The 27,120-nt window shown below is 47.7% G+C and overlaps 12 non-coding genes across 12 annotated transcripts; all 12 read right to left on the reverse strand.

Moving 5' to 3' along the window:
• Positions 1 to 870: 870 nt before the first annotated feature.
• Positions 871 to 989, reverse strand: LOC116973815. Its single transcript, XR_004412133.1, has one exon. It is a non-coding gene; the product is annotated as a 5S ribosomal RNA (ribosomal RNA).
• Positions 990 to 1,758: 769 nt separating this feature from the next.
• Positions 1,759 to 1,877, reverse strand: LOC116973926. Its single transcript, XR_004412203.1, has one exon. It is a non-coding gene; the product is annotated as a 5S ribosomal RNA (ribosomal RNA).
• A 763-nt stretch (positions 1,878 to 2,640) lies between these two features.
• Positions 2,641 to 2,759, reverse strand: LOC116973938. The gene has a single exon (XR_004412214.1). It is a non-coding gene; the product is annotated as a 5S ribosomal RNA (ribosomal RNA).
• A 1,544-nt stretch (positions 2,760 to 4,303) lies between these two features.
• Positions 4,304 to 4,422, reverse strand: LOC116973806. The gene has a single exon (XR_004412125.1). It is a non-coding gene; the product is annotated as a 5S ribosomal RNA (ribosomal RNA).
• Positions 4,423 to 5,184: 762 nt separating this feature from the next.
• Positions 5,185 to 5,303, reverse strand: LOC116973818. Its single transcript, XR_004412134.1, has one exon. It is a non-coding gene; the product is annotated as a 5S ribosomal RNA (ribosomal RNA).
• A 522-nt stretch (positions 5,304 to 5,825) lies between these two features.
• Positions 5,826 to 5,944, reverse strand: LOC116973821. The gene has a single exon (XR_004412135.1). It is a non-coding gene; the product is annotated as a 5S ribosomal RNA (ribosomal RNA).
• Positions 5,945 to 6,713: 769 nt separating this feature from the next.
• Positions 6,714 to 6,832, reverse strand: LOC116973829. Its single transcript, XR_004412137.1, has one exon. It is a non-coding gene; the product is annotated as a 5S ribosomal RNA (ribosomal RNA).
• Positions 6,833 to 8,563: 1,731 nt separating this feature from the next.
• LOC116973840 lies at positions 8,564 to 8,682 on the reverse strand. Its single transcript, XR_004412148.1, has one exon. It is a non-coding gene; the product is annotated as a 5S ribosomal RNA (ribosomal RNA).
• A 769-nt stretch (positions 8,683 to 9,451) lies between these two features.
• Positions 9,452 to 9,570, reverse strand: LOC116973852. Its single transcript, XR_004412154.1, has one exon. It is a non-coding gene; the product is annotated as a 5S ribosomal RNA (ribosomal RNA).
• Positions 9,571 to 10,089: 519 nt separating this feature from the next.
• On the reverse strand, positions 10,090 to 10,208 carry LOC116973809. The gene has a single exon (XR_004412128.1). It is a non-coding gene; the product is annotated as a 5S ribosomal RNA (ribosomal RNA).
• Positions 10,209 to 10,977: 769 nt separating this feature from the next.
• LOC116973864 lies at positions 10,978 to 11,096 on the reverse strand. Its single transcript, XR_004412157.1, has one exon. It is a non-coding gene; the product is annotated as a 5S ribosomal RNA (ribosomal RNA).
• An 11,930-nt stretch (positions 11,097 to 23,026) lies between these two features.
• On the reverse strand, positions 23,027 to 23,145 carry LOC116973804. The gene has a single exon (XR_004412123.1). It is a non-coding gene; the product is annotated as a 5S ribosomal RNA (ribosomal RNA).
• Positions 23,146 to 27,120: the final 3,975 nt, after the last annotated feature.

Here is a 27,120-nt window from a genome sequence, read left to right on the forward strand (position 1 = left end):
AAAGTCACAAGTAAGCAGATAGGCAGTGACACAGATAGGCCGCTCTCAGAGGAGGGAGGGAGGGAGGGAGAGAGGGACAGAGGGAGAGAGGGCGCTTTTAAAGCCAAAAAAACCCCTATATCATCGTTAACTTGTAGAAAGGATCAAACAGCCTTTGACGAGGTCCCACACAAGAGATTAGTCTAGTCTCCAACATTGACTTGCATAGGTCTGTGTGTGTTTGTGTGTGTGTTTGTTTGTTTGTGCACTAGAACGAGAAAGGAAAAGAGCGAGGAGGAGAGTTAAAGAGAGAGAGAGAGAGAGAGAGAGTGTGTCCCCCAGTGGTGCTAGAGAGGGTAAAAAAACCCTACAGCACCTGGTATTCCCAGGCGGTCTCCCATCCAAGTACTAACCAGACGGGATCGGGCGTGTTCAGGCTAGTATGGCCGTAGGCAGAGAGTGGCCACACTAAACGTGTATTTAACACACGCACTCTCCTTCTCATTGTCGGTCGACCCTGAGGGGGCCGCCCGACATTCACTGGACAAGGTGAGAGGCGAGAGGCACGGCCGAGAGTCCCCGACCCCACGCAGCAGCAGCATCTCACTCACTCTCTCACCCACTCACTCACTCACCCACCCAAGCATAAAGCAGAAAAAAACACAAAATCATCGTAACATTGTAGAAAGGAACAAAAAGCCTTTGATGAGGTCCCACACAAGAGATTAGTTTAGTGTGCAAAATTGACTTGGATAGGTGTGTGTGTGTTTGTTTGTTTATTTATTTGTGCACTTGAACGAGAAAGGAAAAGAGCGAGGAGGAGAGTTAAAGAGAGAGAGAAAGAGAAAGAGAGAGAGAGTGTGTCCGCCGGTGGTGGTAGGGAGAAAAAAAAGCCTACGACACCTGGTATTCCCAGGCGGTCTCCCATCCAAGTACTATCCAGGCCTGAGCTTGCTTAGCTTCCGAGATCAGACGGGATCGGGCGTGTTCAGGCTAGTATGGCCGTACGCAGAGAGTAGCCACACTAAACGTGTATTTAACACACGCACTCTCCTTCTCATTGTCGGTCGACCCCAAGGGGGCTATGGGAACTTCACTCGCCCCTCTCCAGGAACTATAGGGTGATTTCACGAAAGGTCACTGGAGCGTAAATCCCCACTCACGTGACCGAAAATTTTAACTGGGGGACAAGCGTCACTTCCGGTACATGTTAGTGAATGGGAAAACACGCACTTTCACACCCGTGAAAAACATCGAAAACGGCCAGTTTTTGAACTGCAATTAAGTGAGCCAGTCGGGGTGACCGTGAGGAACAGCTACCTAAATTTACAGTCCCAAAAAAAGATAGAAACTCAGGTAAATACAAGAGGGAGCTGAAGGTGTTAAAACGGCGGAAGTTGATTGCGGACATTTTTCGTGGAGATTTAAAGATCCAAAATATCGGGAATTATCGCGTTTGCTCGCTGCATTTCATCAAAAGTGGCATTATTGGCTTTGTTATCTTTATTCATTTGTTAGATGAAAAGTATTAAAAGTTAGAAACCCGTCAGTAAAATTGCAAAATCGCCCATGGTTCTCGGGTGGGTTTTAACATGCAAAATAAAAACGCTTCTGAAGCTCCATTTACCATTTAAATAATCGTAAACTCTCAATGCGTTTGGAAATCAATTTTACTCAGATGCAAGCTTACGATTATTTAAGGAAAAGAGAAAGGAAAAGAGCGAGGAGGAGAGTTAAAGAGAGAGAGTGTGTCCGCCGGTGGTGGGAGGGAGAAAAAAAAGCCTACGACACCTGGTATTCCCAGGCGGTCTCCCATCCAAGTACTAACCAGGCCTGAGCTTGCTTAGCTTCCGAGATCAGACGGGATCGGGCGTGTTCAGGCTAGTATGGCCGTAGGCAGAGAGTGGCCACACTAAACGTGTATTTAACACACGCACTCTCCTTCTCATTGTCGGTCGACCCTGAGGATTATTGCCATAGAGGCAGAGAGTAGCCACACTAAACGTGTATTTAACACACGCACTCTCTTTCTCATTGTCGGTCGACCCTGAGGGGGCCGCCCGACATTCACTGGACAAGGTGAGAGGCGAGAGGCACGGCCGAGAGTCCCCGACCGTGACCCCGACCCCACGCAGCAGCAGCATCTCACTCACTCTCTCACCCACTTAGATTCCGAGATCAGACGGGATCGGGCGTGTTCAGGCTAGTATGGCCGTAGGCAGAGAGTGGCCACACTAAACGTGTATTTAACACACGCACTCTCCTTCTCATTGTCGGTCGACCCTGAGGGGGCCGCCCGACATTCACTGGACAAGGTGAGAGGCGAGAGGCACGGCCGAGAGTCCCCGACCCTGACCCCGACCCCACGCAGCAGCAGCATCTCACTCACTCTCTCACCCACTCACCCACTCAAGCATAAAGCAGAAAAAAACACAAAATCATCGTAACATTGTAGAAAGGAACAAAAAGCCTTTGATGAAGTCCCACACAACAGATTAGTTTAGTGTGCAAAATTGACTTGGATAGGTGTGTGTGTGTGTTTGTTTGTTTATTTATTTGTGCACTTGAACGAGAAAGGAAAAGAGCGAGGAGGAGAGTTAAAGAGAGAGAGAAAGAGAGAGAGAGAGAGTGTGTGTCCCGGTGGTGGGAGGGAGAAAAAAAAGCCTACGACACCTGGTATTCCCAGGCGGTCTCCCATCCAAGTACTAACCAGGCCTGAGCTTGCTTAGCTTCCGAGATCAGACGGGATCGGGCGTGTTCAGGCTAGTATGGCCGTAGGCAGAGAGTGGCCACACTAAACGTGTATTTAACACACGCACTCTCCTTCTCATTGTCGGTCGACCCCAAGGGGGCTATGGGAACTTCACTCGCCCCTCTCCAGGAACTATACATCAGGAGGTGCAACTCCAGAGCCAATAAGATCATGGGAGACCCCTTCCACCCATGCAACGGACTGTTCCAGCTGCTACGTTCAGGCAAACCCCTCCGTTGCCATGCTGTGAGAATGGAGAGGTTGCGAAGGGGTTTCTTCCCGGAGGCCATTAGGACTGTAAACTCCAATCTCACCAGGGACTAACTTTACTGTACCACTCTACTGCTTTTTTTTTAATTGATGTTTTTTTCCCCTTTTCCTTCCGCCCACCATATTTAATATGTAAAAGAATATGTGGCCACTTTCAATTACACCAGTCATTGAAAGTGGGCATGCAGGTGCAGCAGGCAGTGAAGAAAGCGAATGGTATGTTAGCTTTCATAGCAAAAGGATTTGAGTATAGGAGCAGGGAGGTTCTACTGCAGTTGTACAGGGTCTTGGTGAGACCACACCTGGAGTATTGCGTACAGTTTTGGTCTCCAAATCTGAGGAAGGACATTATTGCCATAGAGGGAGTGCAGAGAAGGTTCACCAGACTGATTCCTAGGATGTCAGGACTGTCTTATTAAGAAAGACTGGATAGACTTGGTTTATACTCTCTAGAATTTAGGAGATTGAGAGGGGTTCTTATAGAAACTTACAAAATTCATAAGGGGTTGGACAGGCTAGATGCAGGAAGATTGCTCCCGATGTTGGGGAAGTCCAGGACAAGGGGTCACAGCTTAAGGATGAGGGGGTAATCCTTTAAAACCGAGATGAGAAGAACTTTTTTCACACAGAGAGTGGTGAATCTCTGGAACTCCCTGCCACGGAGGGTAGTCGAGGCCAGTTCATTGGCTATATTTAAGAGGGAGTTAGATGTGGCCCTTGTGGCTAAGGGGATCAGAGGGTATGGAGAGAAGGCAGGTACGGGATACTGAGTTGGATGATCAGCCATGATCATATTGAATGGCGGTGCAGGCTCGAAGGGCCGAATGGCCTACTCCTGCACCTAATTTCTATGTTTCTATGTTTCTATGTGATTCTATTCCATTCTGTTTGTAGTTTGTTTGGTTGTTTGTTTGTTTGTCTTTTTGCACAAAGTCCGCGAGCATTGCCACTTTCATTTCACTGCACACCTCGTATGTGTATGTTACGAATAAACTTGACTTGACTTGGCTCACTCACTCACCCACCCACTCAAGCATAAAGCCAAAAAAAAACACAAAATCATCGTAACATTGTAGATTGGAACAAAAAGCCTTTGACGAGGTTCCACACAACAGATTAGTTTAGTGTGCAAAATTAACTTGGATAGGTGTGTGTGTGTGTGTGTGTGTGTTTGTTTGTTTATTTATTTGTGCACTTGAACGAGAAAGGAAAAGATCGAGGAGGAGAGTTAAAGAGAGAGAGAAATAGAAAGAGTGATAGAGAGAGAGAGTGTGTCTGCTGGTGGTGGGAGGGAGAAAAAAAAGCCTACGACACCTGGTATTCCCAGGCGGTCTCCCATCCAAGTACTAACCAGGCCTGAGCTTGCTTAGCTTCCGAGATCAGACGGGATCGGGCGTGTTCAGGCTAGTATGGCCGTAGGCAGAGAGTAGCCACACTAAACGTGTATTTAACACACGCACTCTCCTTCTCATTGTCGGTCGACCCCAAGGGGGCTATGGGAACTTCACTCTCCAGGAACTATAGGGTGATTTCACGAAAGGTCACTGGAGCGTAAATCCCCACTCACGTGACCGAAAATTTTAACTGGGGGACAAGCGTCACTTCCGGTACATGTTAGTGAATGGGAAAACACGCACTTTCACACCCGTGAAAAACATCGAAAACGGCCAGTTTTTGAGCTGCAATTAAGTGAGCCAGTCGGGGTGACCGTGAGGAACAGCTACCTAAATTTACAGTCCAAAAAAAAGATAGAAACTCAGGTAAATACAAGAGGGAGCTGAAGGTGTAAAAACGGCGGAAGTTGATTGCGGACATTTTTCGTGGAGATTTAAAGATCCAAAATATCGGGAATTATCGCGTTTGCTCGCTGCATTTCATCAAAAGTGGCATTATTGGCTTTGTTATCTTTATTCATTTGTTAGATGAAAAGTATTAAAAGTTAGAAACCCGTCAGTAAAATTGCAAAATCGCCCATGGTTCTCGGGTGGGTTTTAACATGCAAAATAAAAACGCTTCTGAAGCTCCATTTACCATTTAAATAATCGTAAACTCTCAATGCGTTTGGAAATCAATTTTACTCAGATGCAAGCTTACGATTATTTAAGGAAAAGAGAAAGGAAAAGAGCGAGGAGGAGAGTTAAAGAGAGAGAGTGTGTCCGCCGGTGGTGGGAGGGAGAAAAAAAAGCCTACGACACCTGGTATTCCCAGGCGGTCTCCCATCCAAGTACTAACCAGGCCTGAGCTTGCTTAGCTTCCGAGATCAGACGGGATCGGGCGTGTTCAGGCTAGTATGGCCGTAGGCAGAGAGTAGCCACACTAAACGTGTATTTAACACACGCACTCTCCTTCTCATTGTCGGTCGACCCATGCGGAGTATGCCAAGAGGCACAGAACTAGCCACACTAAACGGGTATTGTAACACACGCACACTCTTTCTCATTGTCGGTCGACCCTGATGGGGGCCGCCCGACATTCACTGGACAAGGTGAGAGGCGAGAGGCAGTCCGGAGCCGACCTGACCCGACCCCACGCAGCAGCAGCATCTCACTCACTCTCTCACCCACTGACCCACTACCAGCCCAAAGCAATAAAAAAAAAAAACACAAAATCATCGTACATTGTAGAAAGGAACAAAAAGCCTTGATGAGTCCACACACAAGAGATTAGTTAGTGTGCAAAATTGACTTGGATAGGTGTGTGTGTGTTGTGTGTTGTTTTTTTATTGTGCACTTGAACGAGAAAGGAAAAGAGCGAGGAGGAGAGTTAAAGAGAGAGAGAGGAGAGAGAGAGAGGTGTCCCGCCAGTGGTGGTAGGGAGAAAAAAAAGCCTACGACACCTGGTATTCCCAGGCGGTCTCCCATCCAAGTACTAACCAGGCCTGAGCTTGCTTAGCTTCCGAGATCAGACGGGATCGGGCGTGTTCAGGCTAGTATGGCCGTAGGCAGAGAGTAGCCACACTAAACGTGTATTTAACACACGCACTCTCCTTCTCATTGTCGGTCGACCCCAAGGGGGCTATGGGAACTTCACTCGCCACTCTCCAGGAACTATAGGGTGATTTCACGAAAGGTCACTGGAGCGTAAATCCCCACTCACGTGACCGAAAATTTTAACTGGGGGACAAGCGTCACTTCCGGTACATGTTAGTGAATGGGAAAACACGCACTTTCACACCCGTGAAAAACATCGAAAACGGCCAGTTTTTGAGCTGCAATTAAGTGAGCCAGTCGGGGTGACCGTGAGGAACAGCTACCTAAATTTACAGTCCAAAAAAAAGATAGAAACTCAGGTAAATACAAGAGGGAGCTGAAGGTGTAAAAACGGCGGAAGTTGATTGCGGACATTTTTCGTGGAGATTTAAAGATCCAAAATATCGGGAATTATCGCGTTTGCTCGCTGCATTTCATCAAAAGTGGCATTATTGGCTTTGTTATCTTTATTCATTTGTTAGATGAAAAGTATTAAAAGTTAGAAACCCGTCAGTAAAATTGCAAAATCGCCCATGGTTCTCGGGTGGGTTTTAACATGCAAAATAAAAACGCTTCTGAAGCTCCATTTACCATTTAAATAATCGTAAACTCTCAATGCGTTTGGAAATCAATTTTACTCAGATGCAAGCTTACGATTATTTAAGGAAAAGAGAAAGGAAAAGAGCGAGGAGGAGAGTTAAAGAGAGAGAGTGTGTCCGCCGGTGGTAGGAGGGAGAAAAAAAAGCCTACGACACCTGGTATTCCCAGGCGGTCTCCCATCCAAGTACTAACCAGGCCTGAGCTTGCTTAGCTTCCGAGATCAGACGGGATCGGGCGTGTTCAGGCTAGTATGGCCGTAGGCAGAGAGTGGCCACACTAAACGTGTATTTAACACACGCACTCTCCTTCTCATTGTCGGTCGACCCTGAGGATTATTGCCATAGAGGCAGAGAGTAGCCACACTAAACGTGTATTTAACACACGCACTCTCTTTCTCATTGTCGGTCGACCCTGAGGGGGCCGCCCGACATTCACTGGACAAGGTGAGAGGCGAGAGGCACGGCCGAGAGTCCCCGACCGTGACCCCGACCCCACGCAGCAGCAGCATCTCACTCACTCTCTCACCCACTTAGATTCCGAGATCAGACGGGATCGGGCGTGTTCAGGCTAGTATGGCCGTAGGCAGAGAGTGGCCACACTAAACGTGTATTTAACACACGCACTCTCCTTCTCATTGTCGGTCGACCCTGAGGGGGCCGCCCGACATTCATTGAATTGAATCCTTTATTTGTCATTCAGACCTTTCGGTCTGAACGAAATGCTGTTGCCTGCAGCCATACATGTAATAATAACAAAACACAATAAACACAAATTAACATCCACCACAGTGAGTTCACCAAACACCTCCTCACTGTGATGGAGGCAAAAGTCTTAGAGTTACTGTCTCTTCCCTCCTCTTCTCCCTCTGCGCCGAGGCGATACCCCACCGGGCGATGGCATCAGTCCCGCGGTTCAAGCTCCGCGGCCCGGGGGTGGTCGAAGCTGCCCGCAGCTGTTGCAACGGGTGCTCCGGAAAACAGGCACCAGCCTGTGACCTGCGAGCTCCCGACATTGTCCTCCATTGGCCCGCGGCCGAGCCCCGGATCCAGGTCGCCGCCGCCAGAACGCCGCCTCAGCCGCCAGAGCACCGTCTCCGCCCCGCCCACAAGGCAGCGTCTCAGCCCCGCACCGGGCTGCCCCCACGAGAGCACCTTCCAGCCGGGAGCCGGTCCGCCCACACGGCAGCGTCTCAGCCCCGCACCGGGCTGCCCCCACGGGAGCGCCTTCCAGCCAGTAGCCGTGCCGGCCGCACGGGAGTGTCTCAGCCCCGCGCCGTCCGCCCTCACCAGAGCGCCGAATCGTGCCGCTGCACGAACGCCGCCGCAGCTCGAAGACGGCCAGCCTCGCGTTGGTGAGTCCTGGCTGGCTCTACCTCCGGACCCTCGAGGTCGGTCGCAGGTTGGAGGCCGCCAGCTCCGCCATTAGGCCTCAGCGCAGACGGGGGAAGAGAAGGGGGATACGACAAAAAGTCGCATTCCCCCGAAGGGAGAGACAGAAAGCTCTGTTTCACCCTCCCCCCACACACATAACACCACCTAATAACCAAAAAAAATACTAAACTAGACAAAAAAAACAACACAAAAAGTAAAAACAGACAGACTGCAGGCGAGCCGCAGCTGTATCACAGCGCCGCCACTTCCGGAAACTGGACACTGGACAAGGTGAGAGGCGAGAGGCACGGCCGAGAGTCCCCGACCCCACGCAGCAGCAGCATCTCACTCACTCTCTCACCCACTGACCCACTCAAGCATAAAGCAGAAAAAAACACAAAATCATCGTATCATTGTAGAAAGGAACATAAAGCCTTTGATGAGGTCCCACACAACAGATTAGTTTAGTGTGCAAAATTGACTTGGATAGGTGTGTGTGTGTGTTTGTTTGTTTATTTATTTGTGCACTTGAACGAGAAAGGAAAAGAGCGAGGAGGAGAGTTAAAGAGAGAGAGAAAGAGAGAGAGAGAGTGTGTCCGCTGGTGGTGGTAGGGAGAAAAAAAAGCCTACGACACCTGGTATTCCCAGGCGGTCTCCCATCCAAGTACTAACCAGGCCTGAGCTTGCTTAGCTTCCGAGATCAGACGGGATCGGGCGTGTTCAGGCTAGTATGGCCGTAGGCAGAGAGTAGCCACACTAAACGTGTATTTAACACTCGCACTCTCCTTCTCATTGTCGGTCGACCCCAAGGGGGCTATGGGAACTTCACTCGCCACTCTCCAGGAACTATAGGGTGATTTCACGAAAGGTCACTGGAGCGTAAATCCCCACTCACGTGACCGAAAATTTTAACTGGGGGACAAGCGTCACTTCCGGTACATGTTAGTGAATGGGAAAACACGCACTTTCACACCCGTGAAAAACATCGAAAACGGCCAGTTTTTGAGCTGCAATTAAGTGAGCCAGTCGGGGTGACCGTGAGGAACAGCTACCTAAATTTACAGTCCAAAAAAAAGATAGAAACTCAGGTAAATACAAGAGGGAGCTGAAGGTGTAAAAACGGCGGAAGTTGATTGCGGACATTTTTCGTGGAGATTTAAAGATCCAAAATATCGGGAATTATCGCGTTTGCTTGCTGCATTTCATCAAAAGTGGCATTATTGGCTTTGTTATCTTTATTTATTTGTTAGATGAAAAGTATTAAAAGTTAGAAACCCGTCAGTAAAATTGCAAAATCGCCCATGGTTCTCGGGTGGGTTTTAACATGCAAAATAAAAACGCTTCTGAAGCTCCATTTACCATTTAAATAATCGTAAACTCTCAATGCGTTTGGAAATCAATTTTACTCAGATGCAAGCTTACGATTATTTAAGGAAAAGAGAAAGGAAAAGAGCGAGGAGGAGAGTTAAAGAGAGAGAGTGTGTCCGCCGGTGGTAGGAGGGAGAAAAAAAAGCCTACGACACCTGGTATTCCCAGGCGGTCTCCCATCCAAGTACTAACCAGGCCTGAGCTTGCTTAGCTTCCGAGATCAGACGGGATCGGGCGTGTTCAGGCTAGTATGGCCGTAGGCAGAGAGTGGCCACACTAAACGTGTATTTAACACACGCACTCTCCTTCTCATTGTCGGTCGACCCTGAGGATTATTGCCATAGAGGCAGAGAGTAGCCACACTAAACGTGTATTTAACACACGCACTCTCTTTCTCATTGTCGGTCGACCCTGAGGGGGCCGCCCGACATTCACTGGACAAGGTGAGAGGCGAGAGGCATGGCCGAGAGTCCCCGACCCCACGCAGCAGCAGCATCTCACTCACTCTCTCACCCACTGACCCACTCAAGCATAAAGCAGAAAAAAACACAAAATCATCGTATCATTGTAGAAAGGAACATAAAGCCTTTGATGAGGTCCCACACAAGAGATTAGTTTAGTGTGCAAAATTGACTTGGATAGGTGTGTGTGTGTTTGTTTGTTTATTTATTTGTGCACTTGAACGAGAAAGGAAAAGAGCGAGGAGGAGAGTTAAAGAGAGAGAGAAAGAGAAAGAGAGAGAGAGAGAGTGTGTCCGCCGATGGTGGTAGGGAGAAAAAAAAGCCTACGACACCTGGTATTCCCAGGCAGTCTCCCATCCAAGTACTAACCAGGCCTGAGCTTGCTTAGCTTCCGAGATCAGACGGGATCGGGCGTGTTCAGGCTAGTATGGCCGTAGGCAGAGAGTAGCCACACTAAACGTGTATTTAACACTCGCACTCTCCTTCTCATTGTCGGTCGACCCCAAGGGGGCTATGGGAACTTCACTCGCCACTCTCCAGGAACTATAGGGTGATTTCACGAAAGGTCACTGGAGCGTAAATCCCCACTCACGTGACCGAAAATTTTAACTGGGGGACAAGCGTCACTTCCGGTACATGTTAGTGAATGGGAAAACACGCACTTTCACACCCGTGAAAAACATCGAAAACGGCCAGTTTTTGAACTGCAATTAAGTGAGCCAGTCGGGGTGACCGTGAGGAACAGCTACCTAAATTTACAGTCCCAAAAAAAGATAGAAACTCAGGTAAATACAAGAGGGAGCTGAAGGTGTTAAAACGGTGGAAGTTGATTGCGGACATTTTTCGTGGATATTTAAAGATCCAAAATATCGGGAATTATCGCGTTTGCTCGCTGCATTTCATCAAAAGTGGCATTATTGGCTTTGTTATCTTTATTTATTTGTTAGATGAAAAGTATTAAAAGTTAGAAACCCGTCAGTAAAATTGCCAAATCGCCCATGGTTCTCGGGTGGGTTTTAACATGCAAAATAAAAACGCTTCTGAAGCTCCATTTACCATTTAAATAATCGTAAACTCTCAATGCGTTTGGAAATCAATATTACTCAGATGCAAGCTTACGATTATTTAAGGAAAAGAGAAAGGAAAAGAGCGAGGAGGAGAGTTAAAGAGAGAGAGTGTGTCCGCCGGTGGTAGGAGGGAGAAAAAAAAGCCTACGACACCTGGTATTCCCAGGCGGTCTCCCATCCAAGTACTAACCAGGCCTGAGCTTGCTTAGCTTCCGAGATCAGACGGGATCGGGCGTGTTCAGGCTAGTATGGCCGTAGGCAGAGAGTGGTCACACTAAACGTGTATTTAACACACGCACTCTCCTTCTCATTGTCGGTCGACCCTGAGGATTATTGCCATAGAGGCAGAGAGTAGCCACACTAAACGTGTATTTAACACACGCACTCTCTTTCTCATTGTTGGTCGACCCTGAGGGGGCCGCCCGACATTCACTGGACAAGGTGAGAGGCGAGAGGCACGGCCGAGAGTCCCCGACCGTGACCCCGACCCCACGCAGCAGCAGCATCTCACTCACTCTCTCACCCACTTAGATTCCGAGATCAGACGGGATCGGGCGTGTTCAGGCTAGTATGGCCGTAGGCAGAGAGTGGCCACACTAAACGTGTATTTAACACGCGCACTCTCCTTCTCATTGTCGGTCGACCCTGAGGGGGCCGCCCCAGACGGGATCGGGCGTGTTCAGGCTAGTATGGCCGTAGGCAGAGAGTGGCCACACTAAACGTTTATTTAACACACGCACTCTCCTCATTGTCGGTCGACCCTGAGGGGGCCGCCCGACATTCACTGGACAAGGTGAGAGGCGAGAGGCACGGCCGAGAGTCCCCGACCCTGACCCCGACCCCACGCAGCAGCATCTCACTCACTCTCTCACCCACTCACCCACTCAAGCATAAAGCAGGAAAAAACACAAAATCATCGTAACATTGTAGAAAGGAACAAAAAGCCTTTGATGAGGTCCCACACAACAGATTAGTTTAGTGTGCAAAATTGACTTGGATAGGTGAGTGTGTGTTTGTTTGTTTATTTATTTGTGCACTTGAACGAGAAAGGAAAAGAGCGAGGAGGAGAGTTAAAGAGAGAAAGAGAGAGAGAGTGTGTGTCCCGGTGGTGGGAGGGAGAAAAAAAAGCCTACGACACCTGGTATTCCCAGGCGGTCTCCCATCCAAGTACTAACCAGGCCTGAGCCTTAGACGGGATCAGGCGTGTTCAGGCTAGTATGGCCGTAGGCAGAGAGTGGCCACACTAAACGTGTATTTAACACACGCACTCTCCTTCTCATTGTCGGTCGACCCCAAGGGGGCTATGGGAACTTCACTCGCCCCTCTCCAGGAACTATACATCAGGAGGTGCAACTCCAGAGCCAATAAGATCATGGGAGACCCCTTCCACCCATGCAACGGACTGTTCCAGCTGCTACGTTCAGGCAAACCCCTCCGTTGCCATGCTGTGAGAATGGAGAGGTTGCGAAGGGGTTTCTTCCCGGAGGCCATTAGGACTGTAAACTCCAATCTCACCAGGGACTAACTTTACTGTACCACTCTACTGCTTTTTTTTTAATTGATGTTTTTTTCCCCTTTTCCTTCCGCCCACCATATTTAATATGTAAAAGAATATGTGATTCTGTTCCATTCTGTTTGTAGTTTGTTTGGTTGTTTGTTTGTTTGTCTTTTTGCACAAAGTCCGCGAGCATTGCCACTTTTCATTTCACTGCACATCTCGTATGTGTATGTGACGAATAAATTTGATTTGGCTTGACTCACTCACTCACCCACCCACTCAAGCATAAAGCCAAAAAAAAACACAAAATCATCGTAACATTGTAGATAGGAACAAAAAGCCTTTGACGAGGTCCCACACAACAGATTAGTTTAGTGTGCAAAATTGACTTGGATAGGTGCGTGTGTGTGTGTTTGTTTGTTTGTGGACTTGAACGAGAAAGGAAAAGAGCGAGGAGGAGAGTTAAAGAGAGAGAGAGAGAACGAGGAAGAGAGAGTGTCCCCCAGTGGTGGGAGAGGGTAAAAAAAGCCTACGGCACCTGGTATTTAACACACGCACTCTCGATGAAGAGAGGCCCTAAGCTGTTCCACTTGTGAGCCCCACCACCCCCAATCCCCCGCCCGCACGACTAGAGGAAGATGGTCCACCAGATTGACACCGATTTGCAGCCGAATGTGGCCAATGTGATATGGGGCTGGAAAGCTGTGCTTTATTTCTTTATTTATTTATTGCCACTGCTAGTGTCGAGTTATTGGCTTAAAACACTATTATTCTGAAATGGAGGGCAAGAAAAATGACTGACGGGTTGTTTAGAGACTACAGTGCGTTGTGACAGCATATGTAAGAAAGGCCTATGACAGTGTCAAAAATATTATACACCTTGCAGGGCTCTCACTTAATTTTTTTTCTCTGTTGTCAGCCGGGCAACCTTGGCAGCTTTTAAAGTTGCGAAATTACAGTTTAGGTGGTCATTTAAGACGACTTGCATGACGCGTGCGATAATTAGCTTGGACGAAGTGCGTAGTTACCAGTCGGAATTATGCTCAATGAAGCATTCACATATTATTTCTGCTTCAAATAAAACCACAATCTAAACATATTCACCATTCAAGACATGATATATACAATGACATGCAGCAAAATTATAATACAGTATCTCAACTCTTTTTACACATTGCAATGAATACAATTTCTATTATTTCTTTCCACTTCCAAACAAAAATGTGGTTGGATTATTCAGCGTATGATCAACCTCGGTGAGACCAAGCATAGGCTTGGCGATCGCTTCGCACAATACCTCCACTCACTTTGCAATAACCAACCTGATCTCCCGGTGGCTCAACACTTCAACTCCCCTTCCCATTCCGACCTTTCTGTCCTGGGCCTTCTCCATGGCCAGAGTGAGGCCCACCGCATATTGGAGGAGCAGCACCTCATATTTGCTTGGTTAGTTTACACCCCAGCGGTATGAACATTGGCTTCTCTAATTTCAGGTAGTCCTTGTTTTTTCCCTCCTTCCCAGCTCTCCCACAGCCTACTGTCTCCGCCTCTTCCTTTCTTTTTCATGTCACCCCCCCTCCCCGACAATCTGAAGAAGGGTCTCGACCCGAAACGTAGTCTATTCCTTCGCTCTACAGATGCTGCCTTACTCGCTGATGTTCTCCAGCTTTTTTGTCTACCTATGGGATCCCACCACTGGCCACATCTTCCCATCTCTTCTCCTGTTGGCTTTCTGCAGAGACCGCTCCCTCCGTAACTCTCTGGTCAATTCGTCCCTTCCCACCCAAACCACCCCCTCTCCTGGCACTTTCCCTTGCAACCGCAGGAAATGCTACACTTGTCGTTTTAATTAAGTTCAAGACTATGGGGCTGAACATTGGCCATAAAATTGCTGCCTAAAAGTGCCAGAGATCCGGAATTGATCCTGAATATGGGTGCTGTCTGTATGGAGTTTGCTCCTTTTCCCTTTGATCACATGGGTTTTCTCCGGGTGCTTTGTTTCCTTCCACATTCCAAAGTTGTGCAGGAACCTATTTCAGACCCAACCCAAAACGTAATATTTTCCTTTTGTCCAGAGATTCTGTCTGACCTGTTGAGTTACTCCAGCTTTTTGTGTCTATCTTCAGTTTAAGCCAGCATCTGCAGTTCCTTCCTACACACACGATACTATACGATAGAACTTTATTAATCCCAGGAGGGAAATTGTGTGTGTGTGTGTGGGTATATATATATTATACACACACACATATATTTATATAGCTTATATATTCATATAGAAATTACACCGTTTTGTTTTCTCGTTTATAACATTGTTTACAGAGTACTATGTTTACATATTCTGTTGTGCTGCTGCAAGTAAGGATTTCATTGTTCTAACTGGGACGTGAGAGAATAAAACACTCTTGACTTACTCCGCTAATGTGTGGGAAAGAACTAGTGTATGGGTGATTGGTGGTCGGCGTGGACTCGGTGGGCTGAAGAGCCCGTTTCCACGCTGTATCTTTAAATTAAACTAAAGACACTAAAACCAGAGGGAGTCTAAAGAAGGGTCTCTACCCGAAATGTCACCCAATTTCTTCTATCCTGAGTTGCTTGCTGCTCCATGGAGTTCCCCCGCACAATTAAAGCATGGAATAGTCTTCACCCTACCATAGTTACCCAACCAGATGCAACTACATTTTAAGGTACCTCTTTTTTTCCCCAAGGACCCATTTTTGTTTAAGTCCAAGTCAAGAGTCAAGAGAGTTTTATTGTCATGTGTCCCAGATAGGACAATGAAATTCTTGCTTGCTGCAGCACAACAGAATATGTAAACATAATACAGAACAGGAGATAAAAGTTCACCATAGACCATATATATACACAATAAATAAACAGATAAAATGCAATAGGCTGTTATTGTTCAGCCCTCTACCACCTCCAGTTTAAATTCCATTTAGAATATTTATGGAGGACCAGGAAACCAGAAGCAAGAGTTACTCCAGATCCAGGGTCAGGGAATGATTCTGCGTTGGTTTTCAGCGCTGGCGGCGAGGCAGCGACCGGACAGCAATGGCGGCCAAATCTCCCACAATTCAAAGCGAGGGAGAAAGTGCCCAGCGCCGACCAGTTGCCGTTGCAGTGCGCATGCGCAGGGCGGCCGATGATGTGCTGGCCGTGGTTGGGCGCATGTGCAGGGGGAGCACGTGCAGGCCGCAGCAATACGCATGTGCAAGGCGGCCTGCCGTGCTGGCGGATGAGGAGCGAGCGGAGTGCAGAGACCCGGCAGCCCGGATATGGATAGCGGGGGGAGACGGAGAGAGAGAGTGTGGGTGGCCGCCCAGAGTGAACGGCAGGTGTCCTGCCTTGGCTAGAAGCCCCTAGATTTCGAGGCCCTAGGCTTCAGCCTATGAAGCCTAGTGGTAAATCCGGCTCTGCGAGGCCCCCCTAGATCTCGAGGCCCTAAGCTTAAGCTTGTCTAGCTTATTGGTAAATCCGGCCCTGATCCTCAGAGACACTCTGAATTCCCTCAATTGCCTGAGGTGGTAAAGGCGCTGCCTTGCCTTACTCACGAGTGCTGCGGCGTGTGATGTCCATGTCATATCCTCAGAGATGTGGATTCCCAGATATTTAAAACAGCTCACCCTATCCACAGTATCCCCATTTATCCTCAATGGTGTGTACGTCCTCGGATGATGTGCCCTCCTAAAGTCAACGATCAGCTCCTTAGTTTTTTTGATGTTCAAGAGGAGGCTGTTGTGCTGACATCCAGAGTGCAAGATCAGCCACCTCCTCCTGTGGGCCTTCTCATCGTTGTCTGAGATCAGGCCCACCACCACAGTGTCATCAGCAAACTTAATTATTGAGTTAGAGCTGAACCTAGCCACAGTCATGTGCGCACAGGGAGTACAGTAGGGAGCTGAGGACGCAACCCTGGGGCGATCCTGTGCTCAGGGTGAGGGACTTCGATGTATTCCCTCCCATCTTGACTACCTGGGGCCTGGAGGTGAGAAAGTCCAGGGCCCAGGCACATAGGGGGGTGTTGAGCACTAATTCCAGCAGCTTCTCGGCCAGTCTGGTGGGGACTATCGTGTTGAAGGCTGAACTGAAGTCTATGAACAGCATCCTCACATAGCCCCCCTTCTGGCTGTCAAGATGAGAGAGAGCGGTGTGCAAAACCTGGGAGACCGCATTGTCCGTGGATCTGTTTGGACGGTATGCGAACTGTAACGGGTCCATGTTGCGAGAGAGGAAGGTGCAGATGTGTTTCTTTACTAGCCTCTCAAAGCATTTCATGACTACCGAGGTGAGGGTCACCGGACGGTAGTCATTCAGACAGGCTGGGGAGGCATTTTTTGGTACCGATACAATGATGGATTTTATGAAGCAGGCAGGGACCACGGACTTGGCCAAGGAGAGATTGAATATTGTAGTGAGCACCGGGGCTAGCTGCGTAGCACAGGAGTTGAGTACTCACCCCGAGATGCCATCGGGGCCTGCAGCTTTCCTCGTGTTCACCCGTGTCAGAGCCCTCCTCACATCGTGCTCGGACAGCGAGAATGTGTGCACATTCCTCCCTTCAGCTCCCATAAACATCCACCACAGTGACTCCTCCTCATACCTCACTGAGCCGAGAAAAATTCAATCTCTCCCTTCTTTGTCCTCCCGCGGTCGGGGGCCTCTAACCTTCCGTTGACGGGACGATCTTACTCCCGTAGCCGGCAAGGTAGTCGGGGCGATCAAGCTCCTGCATCGGTGGGGGAATCTCAGCTCCCCCGCACTGGGCGATCTACCCCGGGTCGGGGCCAGTCGAACATTGTGCGGCTTCTGGAGCTTCCCGACGTCGGTCTCAACCCAAGACTGCGAGCTTCTTGATTGTAAAGTCCGCAGGCCGCGGTTGGAGCGTTGATCCCAGGCAAGGGATCGGGTCCGATGGTAAGTCCACGGCCCCGCGGTGGGGCTCAAAGTCAGTCCCGAGCAAGGCCTCCGGCTCCACGATGTTAGGCCGTAGAGCGATCAGAGATACGATCCGGAAAACAATCGCATCTCTGGCAAGGTAAGAGATTGAAAAAAAGTTTCCCCCGACCCGCCTTACCATACATAAAACAAAAAGACAGACTGTTGACGAGGCTGCCCTCGAAGCGCCACCTGGTGGTAGATAAAACTGTGTAGATAAAACTATGAATGCTGATATATGCTAAAGGGAATAACGTTTAGTGCAAGATAAAGTCCAGTAAAGTCCGATTAAAGATAGTGCGAGGGTCACCAATGAGGTAGATAGTAGTTCAGGACCGCTCTCTGGTTGTGGTTGGATGATTCAGTTGCCTGATAACAGCTGATAAGAAACTGTCCCTGAATCTGAAGGTGTGCGTTTTCACACTTCTGTACCCCTTGCCCGATGGGAGAGGGGAGAAGAGGGAGTGGCCAGGGTGCGACTGGTCCTTGATTATGTTACTGGCCTTGCCGAGGCAGCGTGAGGTGTAGATGGAGTCAATGGAGGGGAGGTTGGTTTGTGCGATGGTCTGGGCTGCGTCCACAACTTCACATCCGGAAGTGGCGGCGCTGCCCTGGCAGCAGCGGCTCACCTGCAGTCCGTTTGTTTTTGCTTTTTTTGTGTTGTTTATTTTGTTTTGGCTAGTCCAGTTTTTGTTTTTTTAGTTTGTGTTTTGGGGGGGGGGGGGGTTGAAACGGGGCTTGCTGTCTCTCCCTGCAGGGGAATGCGACTTTTTTGTCGTATTCCCCTTCTCTGCCTCCGTCTGCGCTGAGGCCTAATGGCGGAGCTGGCGACCTCGAGGCTCAGGAGGCAGTGCCCGCCAGGACTCACCCTGGGCTCGCTCTCGTGAGGACGGCCCGGCTCGGGGCTGGAACAGGGCTTCCGTGAGGGGCTGTGACGTTCCCGGGGGGCGGCCTGGTCCGAGGAAGGAACGGTGCTCCCGTCGGAGTGGCCGAGCTCGGGGAGGTGCGGCGCTCCCAGCCCGAGAGAGGAGCGGCGCCCATGTTTGGACGGCCCAGCCCAAGGGGGGAGCGGCGCCCATGTCGGGGCTGCCCGGCCCGAGGGAGGAGCGGCGCCCATGTTTGGACGGTCCAGCCCAAGGGAGGAGCGGCGCCCATGTCGGGGCTGCCCGGCCCGAGGGAGGAGCGGCGCCCATGTTTGGACGGCCCAGCCCAGCCCGAGGGAGGAGCGGCGCCCATGTTAGGGCGGCCTGGCGCGAGGCTGAGACAGTAACGGCACTCACGTGAGGGCGATCCGGCTCGGGGCTGGAACGGTGCTCCGGTGGCTGGGATGGCGTTCTGGCGGCGGTGACCTGAGTCCGGGGTTCGGCCGCGGGCCAGCGGCTGTGTCAGCAGGACTGGTGGACGGCAGCTTCGACCACCCCGGGGCCGCGGTGTTTGAGTCGCGGGACTGTTTGCTACATCGCCCGGTGGGGTATCGCCTCAGCGCAGAGAGAGAAGAGGAGGGAAGAGACTGCAGCCCTAAGACTTTTGCCTCCATCACAGTGAGAAGGTGCTATGTGGACTCACTGTGGTGGATGTTAATATGTGTTTATTGTTGTTTTTTTATTGTATTGTATGTATGTATGACTGCAGGCACGAAATTTCGTTCAGACTTCGGTCTGAATGACAATAAAGGAAACCCTGTAACGACAGACTACATCAGCAAGTGTGGAGAGGCTTGCGTACAAAAGAAGATGATACCTGTGTTCCCCAACCATGGTGAACCATGAGGTCCATCCACTACCAGGTGAAGTCCATGTCTGCAGTGGTCAAGACATCTATCCACGACGTTTACAAGCCCATTAAAGATGCCAGGAGGGAAATATGGATGAGGTTGGCGCTAGAATAACTACAAGGACATCCATAGATTGTGGCAAGGCTTGCACACTCCAACGGGCTTCAATGTGATGCTGGACATTATCGCTGGTAACAATGGGACCTTCCCCAACAAGCCCAATGCATTCTGCATTCTACTAGTGTGGCACGGTGGCGCAGTGGTAGAGTTGCTGCCTCACAGCGCCAGAGACCCGGGTTCCATCCCGACTACAGGTGCTGTCTGTACGGAGTTTGTACCTTCTCCCCGTGACCTGCGTGGGTTTTCTCCGAGATCTTCGGTTTCCTCCCACACTCCAAAGACGTACAGGTTTGTGGGTAAATTGGCTTGGTATAAATGTAAATTGTCCATCGTGTGTGTAGGGGTGTGTTAATGTGCTGGGGTCACTGATCGGTCTGGATACGATAGCCTGTTTCCGTGCTGTATCTCTAAACTAAACCCTGCGTGGGTTTTCTCCGGGTGCACCGGTTTCCTCCCACACTCCAAAGACGTACAGGTTTGTAGGTTAATTGGCTTCGGCAAAAATTGTTAATTGTCCCCAGTGCGTGTAGGATAACGCAAGTCTGCGGGGATCACTGGCCGGAGCGGACTCGGTGGGCCGAAGAGGGCCTCTCCTTCTCTCTCTCCTCCCCCTCTGCCCCACTCTCTACCCCCTCCCTGTCGACGTTAACCTCCCCCACCCCCCGCGTCAGCTCCCTCCCCGCCCGGGATCAACTCTCTTTTCAACTTTGAAAAAAAGTTTCCCCCTTTCTATGACCCAACTATGGACGCTCGTTCGCTCACGGCCGTCCAGCTGTTGACACTTCCCGCCCGCCTTCACCCTCTCAATTGTCGGCGCCCATCAAACAACAGCCCGCACCGGCACCTCCCCCCTCCCAGCCAGCAGTGTCCGCCCGTTAACCGCACGGTCCAACTGTTGCCGATTCAATTGTCAATTGGCCTGTGAACCGCCGCCAGCTGTTCGAGAAGCGAACTACGAATGAATGACCGTTGGTGAAGAACCTTCTGGAAACCAAAGATCCTATAGCGGAGCTCCTCTATAATCTTTGCTGGAAACGGCTCCTTCCCAGCGGGCGACGCTCGCTCATTCACCAACCGCAACTGTCAGCGCTCGCCCTCCCCCCCCCCCCCCGGCCCGGCGTCAGCTCCCTCCCCTCCCCTCCCCCCCCCCCCCCCCGGCGTCAGCTCCCTCCACCACTCACACCTGTCCACGTCCGTTAACCGCACGGTCCTGCCGTCGACCATCGCTCCCGAACAACTGTCCCCGCACGACCAACTGTCGACGATCGCTCCCGCCCAATCCACCTCAGCCGTTGCCGCCCGTTATTTCCCGCTCGCGTTGCCCGCTGGGAAGAAGCCGTTCGTTTCCAGAACGTTCTTCACCAACGGTCATACATTCGGAGTTCGCTTCTCCACAACGACGGACTCCGGAACACAGTTCGATAAAAAACACTGGGTTTTCTGCCGTTTTTTATTTTTGTTTGTTTTGAAAATCTTTTTATTTTTGATTACATTCATTATTTCGATTTACACCATTTTTCAAAAGGTAAAAACGCTTTTCTTTTTTTTCCCAAACGTAGACGTTTTTTTCAATAATTGGTTCTTGGTTTCTTGGTCCAAAATATTCCAAATGGAATTTAAACTATATATTTATTAAACTGTTATTTATATTTGAATAATCCTTTTTGAAAAGATGATTGCATAACTCAGTAGCAATGTTACAACATTTTGAGATTTTAAAAATCAAGTCTGTAATTTATCCCATCAGATAAAGCATAAAAAGAAGTTTAATTTGACACCTAATTCACTTTCATATCTTCAGTATTAAAAAAGTTATGGCCATTTTCATACTCAGAAATTAGCATCTTGTTCCCTATTGCTTTTCCATTGACTTAACTCAAAAGCTGTGATCAAGGACAGTCAAAAGCCCATAACTTTATTAAAATTTAAGAGATTAAATACATTTTCAGTTATTATAGATTGAAGCATTCTGAAACAAATATGAAACAATCTTACTTGGATGACCTGAAATTAAAGCATATAATTAGTTAGTTACCTAATTGTAGCTAATTACAAAATTCAATTACTAGATCTAAACATCTATCCATTTCTTAAGAAATGGTTAACATTTTTAAATAGCCTAAGTGTCCAAATAACATTCAATCAAGAATTCACAGTATAACATGATTTTAAAATCTCATTGTCATGAATTCATAGGCCAAATGGAAGGAATTTAATGTTTAATTCCCGTAAATAATGGCCATTTTAATCATCTTGCGAGTGGGTTTTTGTTGAACGCGATCGATTGGAACGTTGCGGTTTGCGGTGAATTTGACCACATATCGGCAGGAAAAACACTGCCGGTTCGTATGGGGCCCAAATCACATTTTCACAACGTGAAATTTGGCCATTTTCATACTCAGAAATTAGCATCTTGTTCCCTATTGCTTTTCATAGAAACATAGAAATTAGGTGCAGGAGTAGGCCATTCGGCCCTTCGAGCCTGCACCGCCATTCAATATGATCATGGCTGATCATCCAACTCAGTATCCCGTACCTGCCTTCTCTCCATACCCTCTGATCCCCTTAGCCACAAGGGCCACATCTAACTCCCTCTTAAATATAGCCAATGAACTGGCCTCGACTACCCTCTGTGGCAGGGAGATCCAGAGATTCACCACTCTCTGTGTGAAAAAAGTTCTTCTCATCTCGGTTTTAAAGGATTTCCCCCTTATCCTTAAGCTGTGACCCCTTGTCCTGGACTTCCCCAACATCGGGAGCAATCTTCCTGCATCTAGCCTGTCCAACCCCTTAAGAATTTTGTACGTTTCTATAAGATCCCCTCTCAATCTCCTAAATTCTAGAGAGTATAAACCAAGTCTATCCAGTCTTTCTTCATAAGACAGTCCTGACATCCCAGGAATCAGTCTGGTGAACCTTCTCTGCACTCCCTCTATGGCAATAGAGGGAGTGCAGAGAACTTAACTTAAAAGCTGTGATCAAGGACAGTCAAAAGCCCATAACTTTATTAAAAATTAAGAGATTAAATACATTTTCAGTTATTATAGATTGAAACAAATATGAAACAATCTTACTTGGATGACCTGAAATTAAAGCATATAATTAGTTAGTTACCTAATTGTAGCTAATTACAAAATTCAATTACTAGATCTAAACATCTATCCATTTCTTAAGAAATGGTTAACATTTTTAAATAGCCTAAGTGTCCAAATAACATTCACACAGAATTCACAGTATAACATGATTTTAAAATCTCATTGTCATGAATTCATAGGCCAACTGGAAGGAATTTAATGTTTAATTCCCGTAAATAATGACCATTTTAATCATCTTGCGAGTGGGTTTTTGTTGAAAGCGATCGCTTGGAACGTTGCGGTTTGCGGTGAATTTGACCACATATCGGCAGGAAAAACACTGCCGGTTCGTATAGGGGCCCAAATCACATTTTCGCAATGTGAAATTTTGATTAAAGTCATCCTAAGAAGCAAGTTTATATGTAAAATACACGACTTCCCTTGCTTTGTCCCATACGTGAGATCCGTTCCGTTGCCTGCGTTGACGACATTAGAAGTAGCTTTTTATTTTACTTTTTATAGGCCGCCCTCAGAGGAGAGAGGGAGAGAGGGCGCTTTTAAAGCCAAAAAAAACCTATATCATCGTTACATTGTAGAAAGGATCAAAAAGCCTTTGACGAGGTCCCACACAAGAGATTAGTCTAGTCTTCAAAATTGACTTGCATAGGTCTGTGTGTGTGTGTGTGTGTGTGTTTGTTTGTTTGTGCACTAGAACGAGAAAGAAAAAGAGCGAGGAGGAGAGTTAGAGAGAGAGAGAGTGTGTCCCCAGTGGTGGGAGGGGGTAAAAAAAGCCTACGGCACCTGGTATTCCCAGGCGGTCTCCCATCCAAGTACTAACCAGACCTGAGCCTGCTTAGCTTCCGAGATCAGACGGGATCGGGCGTGTTCAGGCTAGTATGGCCGTAGGAAGAGAGTAGCCACACTAAACGTGTATTTAACACAAGCACTCTCCTTCTCATTGTCGGTCGACTCCAAGGGGGCTATGGGAACTTCACTCGCCCCTCTCCAGGAACTATACATCAGGAGGTGCAACTCCAGAGCCAATAAGATCATGGGAGACCCCTTCCACCCATGCAACGGACTGTTCCAGCTGCTACGTTCAGGCAAACGCCTCCGTTGCCATGCTGTGAGAACGGAGAGGTTGAGAAGGGGTTTCTTCCCGGAGGCCATTAGGACTGTAAACTCCAATCTCACCAGGGACTAACTTTACTGTACCACTCTACTGCTTTTTTTTAAATTGCTCTTTTTACCCCTTTTCCTTCCGCCCACCATATTTAATATGTAAAAGAATATGCCATTCTGTTCCATTCTGTTTGTAGTTTGTTTGGTTGTTTGTTTGTTTGTCTTTTTGCACAAAAGTCCGCGAGCATTGCCACTTTTCATTTCACTGCACATCTCGTATGTGTATGTGATGAATCAACTTGACTTGACTTGACTCACTCACTCACTCACTCACTCACTCACTCACTCACTCACTCACTCACTCACTCACTCACTCACTCACTCACTCACCCACCCAAGCATAAACCCAAAAAAAACCCCAAATCATCGTAACATTGTAGAAAGGATCAAAAAGCCTTTGACGAGGTCCCACACAAGAGATTAGTTTAGTGTGCAAAATTGACTTGGATAGATGTGCGTGTGTGTGTGATTGTTTGTTTGTTTGTTTGTGCACTAGAACGTGAAAGAAAAAGAGCGAGGAGGAGAGTTAAAGAGAGAGAGAATGAGAAAGAGAGAGAAAGAGAAAGAGAGAGTGTGTCCCCCAGTGGTGGGAGAGGGTAAAAAAAGCCTACGGCACCTGGTATTCCCAGGCGGGATCGGGCGTGTTCAGGCTAGTATGGCCGTAGGCAGAGAGTGGCCACACTAAACGTATATTTAACACACGCACTCTCCTTCTCATTGTCGGTCGACCCAAGAGGGGGCCGCCCGACATTCACTGGACAAGGCGAGAGGCGAGAGGCACGGCCGAGAGTCCCCGACCCTGACCCCGACCCCATGCAGCAGCAGCATCTCACTCACTCTCTCACCCACTCACTCACTAACTCACTCTCTCACTCACTAACTCACTCTCTCGCCCACTCACTCACTCACTCACTCACTCACTCACTCACTCACTCACTCACTCACCCACCCAAGCATAAATTTAAAAAAAACACAAAATCATGGTAACATTTTAGAAAGGAACAAAAAGCCTTTGATGAGGTCCCACACAAGATATTAATTTAGTGTGCAAAATTGACTTGGATAGGTGTGTGTGTGTGTTTGTTTATTTGTTTGTGCACTTGAACGAGAAAGGAAAAGAGCGAGGAGGAGAGTTAAAGAGAGAGGGAGAGAGAGAGAAATCAAAACCAATTTTGGGATATGTGGAATAACCTGAGCACAACAAAACTACAAACACTACCAATTCAAGACGGTGATATCTGGAGAGCACACTTCAAAAATCTATATAAGGACATCGCAATAAATAAAAGAAACTCAAATTATTCCCATATCAAAGAAAAACTCCAAACACTAGAAACAGTAATTAAAGATTATCAAAACCCTCTTGATTCCCCAATTACTTTGGAAGAACTGACCATAAAAATAAAATCTCTCCACTCAAAGAAAGCCTGTGGTCCAGACAGCTTCAAAAATGAAATGCTCAAGTACAGCACTCCCCGGAGATGCAGGACATAGTGCTTAGGCTGTTCAACATCATACTACGATCAGGTTATTTCCCTGATATTTGATGCCAAGGGCTTATTTCACCCATTTATAAGAGTGGAAACAAATTAGACCCAAATAATTATCGTGGCATATGTGTCAGTAGCTACCTAGGGAAGTTATTCTGCAGTATCATAAACAACAGAATGCAGGATTTCCTTAACAAACACAACATTCTCAGTAAAAACCAAACCGGCTTCCTCCCAAAACACCGTACCACTGACCACATTTATACCCTCCACACCCTCATTGAAAAACATGTACGCCAAACGAAAAATGGGAAAATATTTGCCTGTTTTATTGACTTTGAGAAAGCATTTGATTCTATTTGGCATGAAGGGCTCTATTACAAACTCCTCGGCTGTGGTATAGGAGGAAAGGTATATGACCTTATCAAATCAATGTATCTGAATAATAACTGTGGCGTTAAAATTGGGGACAAACGCATTGATCTCTTCGCCCAGAGAAGAGGCGTCCAGCAAGGCTGCAATCTGAGCCCGACACTGTTTAATGTATATATCAACGATTTGGCAGTAAAGTTGGACCAGAGCACAGCGCCGGGCCTCTGTCTTCTGGACGGAGAGGTAAAATCCCTGTTTTATGCGGATGACTTGGTTATGCTGTCCCCCACAGAACAGGGACTGCAGCAACAGTTGGACCTACTTGATGAGTACTGCCAAAATTGGGCCCTGGCAGTAAATCTAAAGAAAACCAACATCATGATTTTTCAGAAAAGACCCAGATGCTAGGAAGATAAATACAAATTTACTCTCAATGGTACTGTTATCGAACACACTATGAGCTATACTTACCTCGGTCTAACTGTTTCAGCATCAGGGAACTTCAATATGGCAGTGAATGCACTAAAAGAGAAAGCTCGAAGAGCTCTGTATGCAATAAAAAGAAGATTCTACAACATCCAAATCCCAATTAAAATTTGGCTTAAAATATTTGACAGTGTAATCCAGCCTATTGCGCTTTATGGTAGCGAAGTATGGGGTCTGCTCAGTCACCATAGTTATAGTGAATGGGAAAAACATACAACGGAGGCCCCGCATGCGGAATTTTGTCGGAACACCCTCCGTATCCAAAGGAAAACACCAACAAACGCATGTAGGGCGGAACTAGGCAGATACCCACTGATAATAAATATCCAGAAAAGAGCACTAAATTTTTGGAATCACCTTAAATCTAGCCCCCCAGATACCCTCCAGTTTAAAGCCCTTCAAACACACGAGGGGAACCCAGAAAAGAGTTCCCTGTGTCAATTGGTACTGAGACTAACTACCCCTATTCAGTTAAACCCTATCCAGTTAAACCCTGACCGGCCCCAGATCAATACTGGCCCCCAATCACCAATTAGAGTGAACCAAATTATCAAACAATGTAAAGAAACGTACTTGGAACATTGGGATAAAGAAACCAAAAGCCAAAGCAGATGAGAATGTTACCGCTCCCTAAAAAGAGACTATCAATTGGCAGACTATCTCTCAACTGTTAGAGACATAAAGCAGAGACAGACCCTCACCAAATACAGGTTGTGACCACTACTTGGCAGTTGAAAAAGGAAGACAGAAGAGATTCTGGCAACCAAGAGAAAACAGAATATGCGGCCACTGTTTGACAGATGAGGTTGAAACAGAGGTGCACTTCCTCCTAAAATGCAATAAATTTGACAAAACAAGGAAAGCATACTTTGACAAACTCAGTGTGGCAACCCCTGATTTTAAAGAACTAGATGATACATCAAAACTAAGAATAATCCTCGGCGAAGGAAATACGGCACATCTTGGTGCACAATACGTAACAGCATGCCATAACCTGAGAGACGGTGAATGACCAACATGCACATATGTACGCACACACTAATTGACATTAACTAACACTAAGAAATTAATATTGAATTGCTAAACTTGCTATTGTGTTGTACTGCTTACAGCTACAAGAACGTGTAGCAATCAATAAAGGGCTATCGGCCTATTGCAAGTATATGTACAGGGACATATCTATCCATGCACTGTATACTTGTATTTATACTTTTGCATTTTAAACATGTATGTCATGTTTTATACTTTGGCAATATAACAATGTTTTTTTATCATGCCAATAAAGGTTTTAAATTGAAAAATTGAATTGTGAGATAAGGGGCTCTAAAGCGGCACTTCATTTATTTATTTATT

Source organism: Amblyraja radiata, chromosome 5, assembly GCF_010909765.2.
Source record: "Amblyraja radiata isolate CabotCenter1 chromosome 5, sAmbRad1.1.pri, whole genome shotgun sequence".
Classification (NCBI taxonomy): domain Eukaryota; kingdom Metazoa; phylum Chordata; class Chondrichthyes; order Rajiformes; family Rajidae; genus Amblyraja; species Amblyraja radiata.